Source organism: Ambystoma mexicanum, chromosome 2p (assembly GCF_040938575.1).
Source record: "Ambystoma mexicanum isolate Mex_15411 chromosome 2p, UKY_AmexF1_1, whole genome shotgun sequence".
In the NCBI taxonomy this organism is placed as follows: domain Eukaryota; kingdom Metazoa; phylum Chordata; class Amphibia; order Caudata; family Ambystomatidae; genus Ambystoma; species Ambystoma mexicanum.
The window spans coordinates 491,160,882-491,176,348 of NC_090923.1; positions in this window are offsets into that span (position 1 = coordinate 491,160,882).

Genomic DNA, 15,467 nt, shown 5'->3' on the forward strand with positions numbered 1-15,467 from the left:
TGCAGCGGTAGGGGGGGGGTGGCGCCTCACCGGGCAGGATAGTTGGTAAGCATGTGTCGGGAGGGCTCGCAGTGAGTGCGGCGGTGCGTCTCTGACTTAAACGCTCAGGTCGTCCCAGCCCGGAACATAGGTGGCTGCCTCTGCCGAGAGGGTAGCGCTCATGCGTGGTGGGATGAGAGCAGTGGGGGCCCAGTGGGAGGGCAGGTGGCCCGTATTTTGAGGAGTCAGGCAGATGGATTATGGTGGCACCGGACACAGCGGTCAGGGTCCGGCCCAGTGCCGCCTGGCGGTCTCCAATGTGACCAGTATGTTCCCTTGAGTCACTTTATGGCTTTGAAAGCCTGCAGAGCTGAGTATTATTGACGGGGCGGGATTGGGGGAAGCTCCTTAATATTTCAGGTGGATATGTCCTGCCGTTCGCAGTGCGTGTGTCCAAGCAGAGCCTGAACCCCTATGCTTCGTCCCACCCCGCCGGATTAGATCTCCGAGAGGGCCATCAGTGTTCCAGGGTGCAGTAGTTGTGGGCACAGGCCAGCCCAGCCTTATGATGACTGGAGGTGCGGCTCCCCAAGCCCTCCGTGGGGGCCAGCGTGTCTTGGGCCAAGTCTGAGAGATCCAGGGGGGGCGGGAGGAAGGCGCACGCAGGCCTCGACCAGGTGGTGCTCCCTAATCCACTCTGCTAGGGATGCAGGGGACCGGGGGAGGTAGAGGGCCGCAGCAGCCCAGCAGGACAGCTCGATGTAGAGAAGGGGTGAGGGGAGTGAGCGAGAGACAGCAGGAGATCTCGCAGCTTCGCCTGCGACCGCTAGGTCCCTCAGAGGCCGGTCCCACTGGGTGGATGGCCGCAGCAGGAGCGCTACCTCCTACTTCCCTTCGGGGGAGCACCTACCTCCACTGCCCGCAGTCGGCTGAGGCCCACGGCGGAACATCGGGGGGGCAGGTGGCTCCCCCTCACTGCGCAGCCATCCAGGTTGTCCTCCTCCACTCCCGAATACAGCTCCAGAAGGGAGCTCACTGGCGGTCCTCACTGGCGGTCATCTCCTCATTCTCTCACGTCTACTGACAGTGTCCCGGTGCTCAGCTACACTTCCATACATCTTACGATGTTTGGTTGCCGGTGGTATCAGGGACGTTCTGTAACTACCTGTCCACCCCGGATTCAGTTCTGTGGTCTTGCCGCCACCTTCAGTTGGATATCTGCCCTGCTGGTTCTGTGGATAACGGGTTTGCCACAACTCTGGTGTCCTGTGGAGCACTTGCAAGCAAGTTCGTAATCACAGGTTTCCTGTTTCTTGATTTCACCAGTTGCTACACAGATTGGATCCCCGTCATGCTTGCAAATGTGATCATCTCTCTGTCTTCATACCTTTCTCTGATCTTGGGCTTCCCCCACTTCTCAGGCTTCTCTCTCTTCTCGGATTTCATGTAAGCTCTTTAACGTACTTGTACCAGTAAAGTGGGCATTCTGATTTAAAGGAACAAGATCTGCTCAGACAACGATATCCTTTACGAGTTCCTTCGTCCGAGTTTTGACAGTTTAGGTTTCCTGATATTTTAAAATGTCCCATGTAGGCCATGGTGTATTCAGCTGGAGGGAGTCCCTCACGTGAATGGGAGTCCTTGTCCCCATACGGGGAGCCTCTACCAGTGAGGTCCCACTTGCCTCTACAACTTGGGAGGGTATTGCAGAGCAACTTCATCTCCCTCGCCTCACATGAGGGGTTTAATATTGGGGAGAACAGACACATTCCTTCAAGTCATCACAATGTATGTTATTTCTCCTGGCCTGGTCATGCTATTATTGAATGACTTCTCAGGGGAAATGGTAGCTACAAGGGAAAAGTTCAATTTGTATCAAATAGAAAACACAAGGGAAGGGCATGCTGCATTGCATACATATATAGCAAGTGCATACCTACCACATGCACACAAAGGAGAAATCTGTGTAGTCATTCTACCCCCCCCCCCCCCAAATAGGTGTATGCTCTGCAACAGGGCCTTTTGAGAGAGGTATAATCCAGGTTTTTCTTTCCTGCTGGTACAAATGAAGCCTAGGTGGATCATGGATCCCTATAACACATCTCGACAAGAGTGAAAGATGGGAGCGATTGATTCTCCAACTGTAATTTAGGTGTGGAGGAATAGGTTAGGAATTCTGACTTGTTACACTGGACACATGCCTAGGGTGGCCCCAGGCATAACAAAGATGCACATAATAAAGGCTGCCAAAGTGGCTGATGTGTGCCATACTGGACCACCTTACATTACACTACATGGTTACTTGCCCACAGTGCTGGGCTTGTCTCGCTGACAGGTGGTAGTTCGGCTAAAGCCTGGCTGCAGTGCACACCTGAACAGCAGCCTGCCTGTGAAAACAAAGTAAAGATGACGAAAACCCAATAAACACAGTATATATTATATAAAGACAGTGCAGGGATTATTACAAAGATATGAGGAGCACCCGCTGGATATCAAGCATCACCCGATAACCAGGGGCTATCCATGTGGCTCCGGACTGAGGAACTACTAGAGCACAGCATGCTGGAAATCTAACTTCCAAACAAGATGTAAACTATAACTTGCTCACTTTTCAATGAGTTTCAATGCTGCACCATTCCTGCTGGGCCAGGAGAAAACAAACATAGGAAGCAGAATGCATACATCTGACTGTACAAGACATGCTGCAATTAGGGTCCCAATTTCACCCATCACATGATTTCTGATTTTATATATTGCTTTGTACTGATTCCTTGTGCTTTTAAGTGCTGTAATATCAGGGGTTATTCCAATTAATGGTGGTCAAGTTATGAACCTCAGATAGATGAAAGCCCTAGTTGGACTAGCAGGTTGGTGCGAAAAGGAAGCATTTAACCCGTGAGGGACCCATCCAGGCACTCCAGGCAGTAGTCATGACCTGAGCATTTTCAGAACAGTTGGGAAGCCGGTTCAACATTTACTGGCACTCACTGACTGGCTATCCGGCTTGCTTGCTATAGCGGTTGGCAAAACCACCATCTCTTCAACTGACAGTCTAGTCCAGCAACTCCACACACACACTCACTAAACTACTACCATAGGTGGCTCCGGGCATGGTGGCATGGGCAGTCCATACTCCCTGTCCCCAAGGGGCCCATGTTCATGAGAGCCCCGCATGAAACAGCTGCCTTGTGTAATGTGTATGCATACCGAAGATTGCTTCCAGAAGGATTCATTGCTTTTTGTTTTTTTTGGAATGAGGCTCTTTTTCCGGTCATTGAGGAGGATGTGCTGTAACCTTCCAACCCGACCCTATGTCACCCAAAATACACATTCTTAAACTATCCCGATTTTTTCTTGTATGCTTATTTGAAACCAAAACGTGTTTTTGTGCAAAATTTTGTTACATTTTCATTACATCATATAAGAATTGTGCTCCCTTTATCAAACATTGATAAACGACCAGGGCACCTTCATATGAGTCTTTACATCTTAAAAGTACATTTACAAAATCCACAGGATTATTTTAGCCCCATGCTGAATTGCATTCTGATATTTGTAGTTTTACATTCAAGCAGGGGAAATAGCACCACAGTCAACTTAAAAAAAAAAAAAACTTGTATTTATTGGCAGGAATTTGTGACAGGTACAACATGCATTAAATAGCGCCAGACAGGAACAACAGTATCATATTTTCAGTAAACTTTTACATTCATTAGTACATTGCACCATGGAGGTGTGAGCTATCGGCACGATAGGGCGTGCAGAGTTCAGGGCCCATGGGGCTCCAGGCAGGCTAGGTGAGGGGGTGGATGTCCATTCAACGCTGCCTCTATTGTTCAAATATGTGCAAAACTCAGTCCACACATTTCTGGGTCGAGATGCCATGGTGAGGGAACCAATGTATTCCTCTTCGCACGTTTGTGTCCAAGTGAGGGAGTTCAGCCACATTTCAAATGTAGGGGGTGAGCGGCGCTTCCAACATTGTAATATACATTTTTTGGCCACTATGGCGCTTATGTTAAAAAATGTTGACATTTATTTTGCATCATCCCCAGACCATTTTCCAAACAGCAAAGCCAGTGGTTCGGGGTCCACCGGGGTCCCTATTATCTCTGATCGAGCTTTTGTCACATTCATCCAGCACGCGCTGAGTGCATTGCAGGACCAGAACATATGGATGTGGTCTGCCCCTTTAGATCTGCACTTTGGGCAGGTGTGGGTCTGGGTACGTGCGAATTTCGTTACTTTATGTGGTGTGTAATATAATCTATTGAGGTGTTTATATTGTATGCATCTGAACCTAGCATTGAGGGAGACTTTACGCATATGTGCGCACATCTTGTTCCACATCCCCTCTGAAATTTCCAAACCCAGCTCCCTGGCCCATTCCTCCCGTGGTTTGAGGGATATCTCTCCTGATTTCCCCAGCAACATTTTGTACAAAGAGGATATTATGCCCTTTGGCGCCCGCCGAGTTGGCTATGTATTGGATCTCAGGTGAGTCCGGGGGCTCGTCTGGATAGGTGGGTCACATCACTCGGACAGCCAATCTCAGTCTGAAGTATTGTAGCATTTCTAGCGACGATCCAGAGTGCTCGGGTCGCCATGTATGGGGGGTGATACATTCCCCATCTGGGTATAAATCTGTTAAGGCTCGAAAGCCCAAGTCCGACCAGTGTCGCAGGAGGTGCCTATTGTGTGTAGGGGAGAGTACCGGAAATTGCCAAATGGGAAGCCACTTATAGTATGGGCGATGCTCCGGTCGCGAATGCAACAGTTTGTTCCATGCCTTGATCGTGGTAGCCACCGGGTCGTCTGGGGCGTCAGTTTGATACGTGTGGTGCAGTATTAGGGACATGATATTATTTCCCTCTCCCGCCAGCTTTTCCAGTTTCACATGTGGGAGGGGGTGTGAGTCTGTGTGTACCAGTATGTGGCGTGTTGGGCCTGTGCCGCCATCCAATACAATGTTAAGTCTGGGGCCGCGAAGTCCCCCTTTTCATAGGGATGGGTCATATGCTGCCACTTCTTGCGGACCGCGCCGGAGAGCCAGAGCAATTGGGTGCACCCTGAGTTGAACTTGAAATATTGTTTCCCCGGCCATATTGCCACGTTGTCAAAGACGCAGAGGAGCTTGTGGACCGTTATCATTTTTATTAGGGATAGTCTGCCCGCGAGAGATAGTGGGAGGCAACGCCATCGTTCCATTTTTGATTCTATGAGCTGCACTGTAGCCACGTAGTTATCCGCCAGCAGGGAGGATTTGGATAACGACACTTGCACCCCCAGACACTTAATGCCACCCGGGGACCAACTTAGGGGGAATTCACATGATGGCTGCTGAGTTGCCGCTGTAAGCGGAAATATCTCTGATTTAGAATAATTGATGGTGAAGCCCGAGTACGTGCCTATTTTGGTTATGTCGCGGATGATCGGGTCTAGATGTATGGATGGCTTTCTGACATATAAGAGTACATTGTCAGAATAAAGTGAGATAATTTCTGGTGTGTCATTTATGCGTATACCTTTGCGTGTGTGCCGATCCCTGACGTTGTCTGCCATGGACACTATGGCAAGCGCAAATAGAATAGGGGAAAATGGACAGCCCTGTTGGGTACCCCTATATAGCGGAAAGGGGGGAGAACTCAGGGAATTTACAAGGACCGTGGCCATGGGTCCCGTATATAGCAGTTTTATGTAGGAGAGCATCCGTCGTCCCACCCCCATTTTTTCCGGCACTGCCCACATGTATTGCCAGGAGACCATGTCGAACGCCTTCTGGGCGTCTAATGTGACCGCTACAGCATCAGCCACCTGGTCAATTCTAGACATTACGTTGAAGAGACGGCGAATATTGAGGGCAGTTGAGCGGCCGGGGACAAATCCGCTTTGGTCCGGAAGGACCAGGTGCGGCATGATTGGGAGGAATCTGTTCTCTATTACCTTAGCATATATTTTCATATCCGTATTTATGACCGATAAGGGCCTGTAGGAGCCGCACTCATCTGTGGGTTTCCCTGGCTTGGGAAGAACAGTTATCAGGGCTTCTCTTAAGGATCGAGGGAGGGTGGCTAATCGGAGTGACGCAGCCTAGACCTCATGTAGTACGGGTGCCAGCATTGCAACGTGTTCTTGGTAAAACTCTGATGTGAGCCCGTGGACTATCTCTTCCAAGGTGAATTTGGTATTTTGGGAGATACGGGTCATTGGGATATGTTCGAGCAGGACATCTAGGTCATGGGCTGTGTGTTCTTGCTGGGGGCCATATAGTTCAGTGTAAAGGTCTGCGAAGGTGTGAATAATACCTTGATCAGACCAGTGCCTCGTGCCTTGCGTGTCTATAATGCTATCTGTGCGGGTCCTGCGTCCCTCTGTGCGCACCAGCCTGGCCAGATTTATACCTGGTCAATCTCCCTCGCCATATCTCCGCGCCGCCAGGGGCCGAGCATAGTACCACACTTGGCTGAGGGTGTAAGATTCAAAAAGTTCAAGCTCGGCTCTGATCTTCGCAAAGGCTGCAGGGGTACGTGTCAAGGCATGCTGTCGTTCTAGTGCTTTGAGCTTAGTTTCAGAAGCGTGTAGGGCCTGTCTAATGGCTTTTAGAAGCCCAGCCTCCCTAGAGATGCACATCCCTCTGATGTATACCTTGAATGCCTCCCATCGGGTCCCCTTGGATGTGTCATGTCGTTTATTACTGTCAGAGAAGGTTTAATATCTGATAGGATCTCGGCTTTAAAATCTATGTCACGCAGGGCCTCGGATTTGAAACGCCAGGCAGGGCGGACGGGTGGGCCAGGCCCTAGTTGGATCTGCATCGACACCAGGGAATGATCAGAGCGTGTGCGCACTAGTATCTTGACATCTGCTATCCTACCGATCTGGCAGCCGGACACCAGGAAAATGTCTATTCTTGAAGAACTGTTGAATAGAAAGTATAATCTCTCACTAGGGGATGGAGCGTTCTCCACACATCGTGTAGATTCAGAGGTATTATATGTGCATTGATTCGCTTTGCGGCTAGGGACACGGCCCTGTGTATGTCGTCAAGTTTCTCATGAAAGGCTGCAAAGTTTTTGGCCATGGATTCCATTATTGGTGTTGGGTCTGGCTGAGGGGGATCTGGCGGCAACTCTATTTCTTCATGTTCTGCCCTGGCTGAGCCCTGTTCCGGCCTGGGCGCCGCCTTGGCAAGTTTGTCCCCCGCAATCTGTTTGACATTGCAGCGGTAGGGGGGGTGGCGCCTCACCGGGCAGGATAGTTGGTAAGCATGTGTCGGGAGGGCTCGCAGTGAGTGCGGCGGTGCGTCTCTGACTTAAACGCTCAGGTCGTCCCAGCCCGGAACATAGGTGGCTGCCTCTGCCGAGAGGGTAGCGCTCATTCGTGGCGGGATGAGAGCAGTGGGGGCCCAGTGGGAGGGCAGGTGGCCCGTATTTTGAGGAGTCAGGCAGATGGATTATGGTGGCACCGGACACAGCGGTCAGGGTCCGGCCCAGTGCTGCCTGGCGGTCTCCAATGTGACCAGTATGTTCCCTTGAGTCACTTTATGGCTTTGAAAGCCTGCAGAGCTGAGTATTATTGACGGGGCGGGATTGGGGGAAGCTCCTTAATATTTCAGGTGGATATGTCCTGCCGTTCGCAGTGCGTGTGTCCAAGCAGAGCCTGAACCCCTATGCTTCGTCCCACCCCGCCGGATTAGATCTCCGAGAGGGCCATCAGTGTTCCAGGGTGCAGTAGTTGTGGGCACAGGCCAGCCCAGCCTTATGATGACTGGAGGTGCGGCTCCCCAGGGGGGGCGGGAGGAAGGCGCACGCAGGCCTCGACCAGGTGGTGCTCCCTAATCCACTCTGCTAGGGATGCAGGGGACCGGGGGAGGTAGAGGGCCGCAGCAGCCCAGCAGGACAGCTCGATGTAGAGAAGGGGTGAGGGGAGTGAGCGAGAGACAGCAGGAGATCTCGCAGCTTCGCCTGCGACCGCTAGGTCCCTCAGAGGCCGGTCCCACTGGGTGGATGGCCGCAGCAGGAGCGCTACCTCCTACTTCCCTTCGGGGGAGCACCTACCTCCACTGCCCGCAGTCGGCTGAGGCCCACGGCGGAACATCGGGGGGGCAGGTGGCTCCCCCTCACTGCGCAGCCATCCAGGTTGTCCTCCTCCACTCCCGAATACAGCTCCAGAAGGGGCGCGGTGGCGCATACCGCCCCAGCAAGCCAGCGCTGTCCAGGTCCGCAGCAGGTGCCCAATCACCGCACGTCCAGGGGGCAGGCCCGGCAAGCCTCGTGCGGGGGACAGCGCAGATGCTCGTAACTCGGGTCCGCTTGACCATTGCTCCTTCATTTTTTGGCCATGTGTGCCTTGTAAACACTGGGTGCAGTGGATAAAGTTTTAGGGTGTCCTGATGTTGGATGCCGCCGTTGTTTGCGGATTGTAGTCGGTAGGACACAGAGCTCTTGGGCTAGGCAGCCATTTTGCCGGCTGCTCAACAGCGCCCCCACCACAGTCAACTTTTTTAACACAGTTCTCTAAGAATGTATATATTTGTCTGACTGATTTATTATTATGTGTGTACTTTTTCAAGTCATCTCTTTATAAAACAGAGTACTGTTGAAAGCCAAAACATAGTGATGAGGTAAAGGCAAGCGGGTCATGATGACAACTTTTTCTTTGTAGTGAACTTAAGCTTGCAAACTGCTCTCAATTCAAAACTTGGTTTTGCACCACTTAAAGTGAGTGCACTGCTCAACCTGGAAATCACATTATCCCACTGGTCACTGTCATAGTCACATTATGATGAACAGTGCGTGCACTTCCCTAAGCAATACAAAGAACACCCACTGCCAAGTACCAATATCAAACACATAGCAGGCATCCCTGTTGTTCCACAGATACTACTTCCATCATGTTTCCTAGTAGAATTGGCATTGCCAGTTTACTCCCATTAGGTGCTGACAACTTTTGACTGACACCCTATTAACATGCAAAGACATGATGAGTGCACATACATGGCACTACTGCATGGGATATATAATGAACCACATTTACACATGTCAGGCAAACATTTACACCCACACCTGCAATCCACCCAGGCATCTATGCACTCCTACATTATTAGGGTATTATGAGAGTGACAGAGGTAAAATTATAATAATGCCCAGGGCCAGAACACAAATTAGAACCCGGGCAGGGGAGCCAGCCAATCAGATGGCCAGGAATGCAAGCTTGAACTGCTGGTACAAGCCCGCATTCCAAGCTGCCTTATGACCGGCTCCACCCACCCTCATCTTCCCCCCACTTTTTGTCCCATTTTTATTTATTTTTTTCTCCCCTCAGTCACCTACTTACCTTATTTCGGCAGCATCGGCAGGTGCAGCTGCCGCATCTGCTCCTTCCCTTCGCCTCCTGTAGGCCGCCATGGAAAGGGAATAGGGGCTGTGTACAGTGTCCTGACTTCCCTTTCCATGGTGGCCATCTTGGAAAAGGATTTTCCTTCCTACAGAGGAACGCCGCGCGCATCCCGTTGTGGGAAGGACAATCCTTTTTTTATAGAAACACAGATTACCGCTTTGGCAATCCGGGTTGCTAATTGCCTTCATCCCCTGTTCCAGGGGCTGTAACAGGTGATATCGGCCCAGAATCCTTGTTATCTGCCCTCGCTTTGCTCTGGCTGATAATATGGACTGCCGGGCCGTTATCCCCATTCCAACCCATGGAACGGGGGATGAACGACACAATAATCATTTCTTTTTTAATGTGTTGAACAAATGAATGGTCTCCCTGTAACGCTTTGACCAAATAAAGAAAATAAATGATCTGCTGTGTTTCTGTGCACTTCGGTTATGCTATGATTAGGGAATGTAGAGGGCATTAAGAAATTAATTGTATAGACATGAGTTGAAATCCCAATCCATTATTGTTTTGAGAATTCTCCAGCATGGCTAATTTCCCTTACCTACTGAGTCCCTCAGCAGCTTTGCTGGATTTCTAGGATTTATTTGTTTCACCTGTTTAGAGTGTGAGCCTTTTCTTTCCTACTCTTACATGTGTTTTGCTGTGTCTGTTTTAACATTCTTGTGTTCATAGACTGTGATGCCTCACCTATTCCCTAGGCATCATCTTTTTTTTGTGTGTTAGACAGCACCTTCAGTGCAGTGACACAGGGTTGTCTTTTAGACTTCCCAACTCAGACTCCATTTACTGGGACTGACTACTGTCTCCCAGAACATGTAAAGTTGCCATTGACTTTATTCGTCTCTTTTAAATCCACAGACCCAGTGCACACTATCTTACATAGAGTACTGGAAATGGTTAATACTTATCCCTTTTTTCCTGTTTCTCTTGGAGCATTGTTTCGCTCCCTTTTCATCAAGACTTGGCTGGTGGCAGTGGTAACTACCCTATTTTTCCTACTGCGGTTATCTTAAATAACCTTGATATGGTTTTAGGCTATCTTGGTAGCCTCGAACTTAAACCCGCTGGACCATATACGTTTTTATACGGTTCCGGCTGGGTTTATTCGCCATTTCTTTTTGAAAATGTCTTTCTGGTGTTTTACTCCGCTCACCAAACCAGGTTTGGTTCCTTTGTTCACCGTCTTTTCACGGGCTTCTCCGCAGAAGCCCTCCTTAGGCACCTGAAAGTCTGGGTAGACAGGATGTGAGGGAGGGGTTTTAGGACCCCTGCCATCGGTCCCTTGGTTACCCAAGTCGCACTCCTGATTGATTGGCTAGGTGACTGTCCCGCCAGGACAGCTACCCTGCTATGTGATTGACAGCCAGGCTCTGTGAATGTGGGAAAACTGCATAAAAAGCAGGTCTCTGGGATTGTAAAGGCAGAGTTGCCACTGGAACGAAAGAACCGATGAGGAGCTGACAGAAGAGGACCCCTACAACAACTGAACCGCACGGTGAAGCCCTGCTGCAGGTCCGAATCTTCAGACTCCAACGACAGAGAAGATCTACCAGGAATCTTCTCCTGAGCTGGTGGGACCAACAGGTTCACCCAAACTGCAAGCCAGGACTCCCTGCTCTGGTAGAATTTGCTGTACAGAGCTACAGTGAACCAGATAGCCAGGAAGGTCGGAGCCTGCTTGGGTTTTAAGGAGCACACCTTTTATTTGTTGCTTTGCTCCGCTGCTGGTTTCTTCCCTGGGCAGTGCAGGACCCTCCAGTCTTCCTACTTCATGTCAGTCCGACAGTCGCTTCAGGAACCGTGAGCCTGCAGGACCTGCCAGGAACGTCTGCCTCAGCTACAGCTTCTTCTCCATTTAAAGGTACTGTGCAAATCCGGTTGTTCATTTCGTCCAACCGCGATGAAGGTGTGTGAAACCTTTTGCCAATCCGAGGGCTTGTCCTTCTCTACTCTTTAAACTAACTTTTCTGCTGACCAACTTTGTCCAGAACTCTTGGCAAAGACTTAACCGCAAACTACCCTGAACTGTGTGATCTTGAGCAAAAGACTTTTGTCCTATTGACTTTGGCCCTAAGCCTTTTTGATTTGATTCCATCACTGTAGTTCCTCTTTCTAGATTGCCCTGCTTACTTACCTGTTGGTGCTGCTCAATGTGTATCTAACGTTGTCTTTTCCTCCCTTTTTGAATTGTTGGAGTGCTATTTTTTTGCTCACACTTCATTTTTTGAGCTTAACTTGTCCAGAATCTATTGGGAGTGTTGTGGTGTATTAAGAGTGTGACTGCTTTACTTCAGTGAGATGTTATACAACTGATGTGTAAATAAATGTATATTCTTTTACTCAGAATCCTTGAGTCAGTGTTTGTTTGAAACATAGTAATTGCTGTCCTTTGTGTAACTATATATACTGCTCACTTGCTCTTGCGATAAGTCTGGCTGCTCAGCCATCGGTACCACTTTACTGTGTAGTACAGGCTGGTACCAAAGGTGAATTTGTACTGTCACTTGTAGTCTTAATTGTGTGTGGTGTTCCCAAAGGGTACTGCATATAATTCCGCCTAACAATTATGAAAGGCTGCAGCAGCATTTTAATCTCAGTAGACAGTTGGTGTTTTTCTGCAGTGATTCATCATTTCTATTGTGTCCTCATAGTAAGAGAATTATGCATATCTAGAGATACATCAAGTCACAGTGAATGCACTGCATTTGTCTAGAGAGATGCAGCCACTCGTACTGAGTGCATTGTGTGTATCTAGATATGCATCAGGTCGTAGTGAGCACACTACATATATCTAGAAATACTTTAGGTCACAGTGAGTGTACTGGAAATCTAAAGACATGCAAGAGTTTTCAGACGGTGTGCTGCACATTTCTAAAATGGCAAGATATCACTGTGACTGCACTGCACAGATAAAGAGATTCATTAGTTTGCAAGGAGTGCACAACACATATCCAGAAGTGCATACATTCGTAGTGTGTGAACTGCAAAGAAAAAGCGATGCACGTGTATGTGTGTACTACACATCACAACTGTGCATAATCAAGAGATGTAATATGTCTCTTTGAGTGGTTGGAGCACATCGCTCCACTTGAAATACAGACAAGTTTCAATGTGCAGGAGTTCATAGATCTCTTGCAGTTACAAAATTAAAGGAAGGTGTTTTGGATGGGGTTAGGAGGTAAGGCTGGTTAGAGTGGCGACAGTTCACAAAAACCCTTTTTAAAGAATAAAAAATGGGGTGGGAGACAAGAACATTGCTGCAAGAAGCTGATGGAAGAAATGGCAAAATTGGTTAAAGTTTTTTTTCAAAAACAAGGAAATAGAGGGTGGACTGAAACAGTGCGTGCAAAAATAAAAGAACGAGAGTATACACAAATGACAAACTAAAACATTACAAGGGAAACTATTACGAGCAATACATCAATCTGTTCATATAAGCGATATTGCAAGGGTTCTTACAGTTCCTGGATCGTATACAATCCCTAGGCCGCAATCTCTTGTATCTATGTAGTCAAGGAACTCATTATTAACTTTGGAGCTCATACATATTTGATCACTGTGGTGCAGCCAGTTATGGCCCCTGCGCCCCTCTCTCATCCTCAGGCATCTCTTCACAACTGCCACCTCCGCACTGACCGACATGTTTGCCCTCATCTTCTCATACTCACATGCCATTAGTTGTTACTCAACTAATAAGTCTGTAATACAGATTGTTCACTAGTCATCATTTGATGCTAATTAATTAATTTCTTGATTTTAACAAATCCTGGCGTGAGATTGCATATACTTCTATGTTCAGTCGAGGAGGAAATATCAAAAAATTGGGAGAGCCAGGATGCCGGGAATGAGCTCAGCTGTTGGTGTGTGGCCGCGTAGCAACCAACACTGGATGGGAAGATGGCCTAATATCATGCCCTGCTCACTTATTGAAGAAAGAAGGAATCTGTGAGGTGCAGAAGGTGAATGATGAGTGCCTGGAATCATGGGCCAAGCATGCAAGACTACTAACCTGGGTTGAAAACAAAACAGGACCAGGGCATATATTACAAGTGAAGAATACAACAATCTGCTAAAAGAATGATGGCACGGTCTATGTTGGAAAAAACAAAGATGCAGAGAAGTAATTGAAGTACCAGTAAAGAATGGAGGAACTGCAGTTCTGATGTATCAATATTGGGCTTGTAGCTCCAGAGCCTAAATGCAGTTGCCTAAGAAATGGGGAGGAGTGTGTTTCAAAATGAATGTACATGTCCCAGCACTAGTTATTCCCCAAATTGACCTCCATATTGAAGCGTTCCCGAAAATGATTGAATATAACAGAAGGAAGAGATAGCTTCATCTTCGTAGATTAAAGAGAGATAATTACTTCTTATCAAAGTTAATAGAGGCTTACGACAACATTCCAGATGAGCACAAACTATTCAGCAAAACCGCCATGATAATAACATCTACATTCATACCAGGAATTAAAACAGCAGTGAATACCAAATGGCTCCAGATTACAAGATGTAAGCTGTTGCAGATGATCAATGCAACAACAAAAGGATTCAATGCAATAAAGGAAGAATTGAGAGCCATCCGGCTGATGACTCTCCAGAACAGGTATGTTCTGGATCTGATAACAGCAATGGCAGGAGGCATGTGCGCCAATGTCGGACCTTCGTTTTGTACTTTTGTACCTGCTCATGATGGAGTAAATGGGACATTTACATAGACAATTACGATGCTGACAACCTTGCATGCACAAATGGAAGATGAAACTGATAAAACAGAAGGAGACAACTGGTTTTCATCATTGATTGGATGGATTCCATCTTGGTTGGCAAATGCTTTTAAAGTACTTGAAGCAATATTACTATTGGTAATGTTGGGATTCTGTCTCATAATGATCATCTTGGAAGAATGCTAGAAAACAGCCAAAAAAGCTATTGGAATGAAAATAATGATTGACATTAATAAACATACTGGAGAACGGGTGCAAACAGAAGAAGGTACCTGAAAAATTATAAAGAAGAGTTCTCTTGCAACTCCAGGAACAAGGTTCAATTATCCCCAGGACCGGAAAAAATATGTGGGACAAGGGATATTTTGTGCACCAGCAGGAGATTGTTGTTTCATGACCTGCAGTGTGGATGAACATATAAAGAATGTTGGCCACCTGAGGGGGATGACATAAATATGTGCTCCGAAGAAAAGAACATATGATGAGATGATTGAAGAAGATGAAGCAGGAATTGCAGAAGAGGAAGTGAAGAGTCTGGTCGAGAATGCAACCAGAGGGGGGGAATTTAGAGGATCAAGTGGACACATTCTCCCTAGTCAACACCCCCTTGCCCCACCCTATTGGAGTAACAGACGAGGAGCTACAATTGGGAACCCATGTGCAAGTTTATGCAATATGTCCATATCAATACTCTATGAATACTCAATGAATACTCTATGTCTCTGCCCACCTGCGATGCTCCCCTGTTATGCCGGCCCACAGACAGCGTGACACGTAAATCAGCCACTTTACCCTCGGTAGTGTCCTTACACTACGCGCCCATATTCCAATCTGCTGTACTGCTGTACTCTGCTTTACCCATCTTTATACTTATTGTGCAATGCCTAGTATGATACAATACACTCCTTGAACTATACATGCATACGCTATGCTGCCCCTTACCTGTCATGCCTACATCTGATACTACCTCAGGTTATTTGCTCAGCCTAATTTTTGTTGTGCCTCACTTTGAAAGTGTTATTGTCTGCCCACATTTGCCACTTGCCTTGCACATCTGTTCAGCCTGCTGTGCCTCACTCTGAAATTGTTATTGAACTATATATGCATACGCTGTGCTGCCCTCACCTGCTAGGCCTATACCTCATACTAACCTCAGGTTATTTGTTCAGCCTAACTTTTGTTGTGCCTCACATTGAAATTGTTATTGTTTGCCCACATTTGTCACTGGCCTAGCAAATGTGCTTAGCCCAATCTGTTCCTGCCAGTTCATGCCTTATAGATTAGCGCATAGACCACACCTGATCTGTGTTATCCCCTTTAGTTGCTGTATCTTGGAATGCCGTTCCCAGCCTCCTAGTCATAC